We start from the raw sequence: 2,594 nt of genomic DNA on the forward strand, positions 1-2,594 counted from the left end.
TTTTATTTTCCCCCAAGGGGATAATTGGGTGCAAATCTTAAATGATATTGGGATCAAACCCACAGCGATGTTGTTACTAGTGTCAGGATCTAACCAACAGAGTATATCTCAGGGAAAAGTGAAATTTCAACAGCAATTTTAAGATAAAACATCTTTTTTTCACAAGAAAAAAGAAGTAGGTGTGGTCTTGCTAAGTAAATTCAATTTTATTTACTGAAAGATGACAGAATTGTTCCTAGTTTAAAAGAATAATGTTAAAACTGAAATGTAAATTGTTTTCAAGGGTAGTTCAAAAGGTTCTTGAGCATTTTGAATAGCATTCCTTTTTACTTTATGCATATCATATTCCTTTAGTGACTGAGTCACACTGCCTGCAGAAAAATCTTTCTTCCTATAGAAGAGGGTACCATGAAGACTGATATCTTTGGTACCTTAAAAAATATTAAGACAACGACAAAATTACCTGTATAGCAGAGAAAAGTGAATTATCCTTCTTCTTCTGATTTTTTTAATGCCTTCTGAGAGTGGTGGTGCTGATGTTCTGCAAAAGTCTCATCTTGTGGTGATAGGGAAATGGCTAAGCAATTTCAATTACTGAATGCCAAAAGGAAGTATTGAGCAAGTATCACCAGAAGAAAAGCAATAGGAGTATGGAGGAAAGGGAGGGAATGCTGTCACTGTTGAACTTCTCCATGAACCCAAAATAAAAATCTCAGCAGCTGAGAAACGAGATATCCAAGATGAAAGTAATGCTCATTTAAAATATTCAAGTACTGCTGACTTTGAGAAGTATTTAATGAGCTTGATACTTGACATAAAAGTTAGTCTCAGCAATAACAAAAAAATAGCCTTTTCCACTTTCTCAAATGTAGTTTGAGGTTTCATTACAGAAAACAGTCTTTGAGAAAGATTTCCTTGAACAACCATTTCATGTAACTTGCGTAAAAAATCTGCCTGGATAAAGTATTATAACTAGTAGGGGTTTAAAGACTCTGAATGGAAAGAAATTTCTTAATGAGTTGTAATGTAAACAGCCTGTAAATTATGGGCTAATGTAGGTATCTTTTTACATGCTTGGATTGATGCTTAATTTTAGTTATTATGGTCTAAAGCAAGTTTTACATCATCAAGTAAGACGGGTTACATAGTTTAGAGATGCTGTGGAATCTCCATCCCTGAATGTATTTAAAAAAAAAAAAAAAAAAAGGAAAAAAAAGCCAAACAGGTTAGTGTATAAGATAGAATCTACCTGACAGAGGTTGGGGTGGGAAACAAAGGTCCCTAACAAGAACTAGGTCCACATCTAAGGATAGTGCTTACGTGGTTTATGAAAGTGATTTATAAAACAGATGCTATTGCACAGTAGATTGCAAATTCTGACTGGCCTCTTTGTCATGTTGTTTTGCATCTAACCCTTTTTCTCTTGGATGTTGTTTAGCTGGCTGCTGGATCCTTGAGCTCTTTCCAGGCTGTCCCTGTCCCAGTGCCACGATGTGTGTTGTCTTCGAGGAGTAGGGATCCTGACAGCAGCAGGGCAAAAGAGTGGGGAGCTATCATTTTTCCCAGTATTTCAGACCTACAGCCTTCTATTCATAAAGACCCCTTCATTTTTAGCTATTAATACAAGAGTCATTCATCCATTCATGGGAAATATATGAGGTTTTTTTCCCAATAAGCCCCAGTTGAGTAAACCTGATTTTTGTGTTCCTTCATTTCTATTAACTATAATCTAAATTTCTCCATGTTATCCAACTTGGCTTTCGTTATTTTTTCTAATACATTTCTATTCCTCATTTTGAAGAGTAGAACCACTTAGCCCTTAGCTGAGACCATTTTCATTAGACAGAGAGAAAACAAGTCAAAAAAGTTATGCATTTTTGCAGGAATACATGTGTCTTATTTATTGCAGTATTCCAACTAAACCCTGTTGATCCCTTGTATTAAGCATTTTAATGTTGTTTGTGCCTTGCTTTGTGGGCCATACATGTCACATTCAATAGAGGCAAAAAATGAAGCCAACAGTTTTAGACATGCTTACTGATAGATAAGGCTTCATAAAGCCTTACCTATTGGTAACATTTGGGAGTTTTCCGTGGTCACTTGTCTTTCAGTGATATTGTAAAGCTATCTATTAGTATTTTATATATTATTTTTATGGTGTGATTTCAGATAAACAATATCTATTGCAGCTTAATATTATTTTCAGTGAATACCGCAGAAATCATCTGATTAAATTGTGGAGAAAAATGATTCATAAGCAATTAATGAAGCCTTTTTTAAAGCCCGTGTTTTTTGCATAGAATAATTCCAAATACAAACTAAATATATACTGCAATTTGCTGGAGAATGGTTGTTAGGGAATTTTGGTGTGTGTATGTGTGAGGGTTTTTCCCCCAGAGAAAATGTCAACAGTGATATTTGCCAGTGACAGGACAAATTGTTATTATTTACATTATAGTAGACAAGTGGTATCAAGTGTTCAGATGCAAGATAAACCAGTTCAGATGCATAATAAAAGCAGTGCTTTCTGTATTTTACTAGTAGATATCTTGCTTTTAAAACTAAAGATTTCTTGTCCTCTTCTAGTTGCTGTT

Source organism: Melozone crissalis, unplaced genomic scaffold (genome assembly GCF_028551555.1).
Source record: "Melozone crissalis strain CALT ecotype California unplaced genomic scaffold, PUWL_Pcris_2 ptg000006l_1, whole genome shotgun sequence".
Taxonomy (NCBI): Eukaryota; Metazoa; Chordata; class Aves; order Passeriformes; family Passerellidae; genus Melozone; species Melozone crissalis.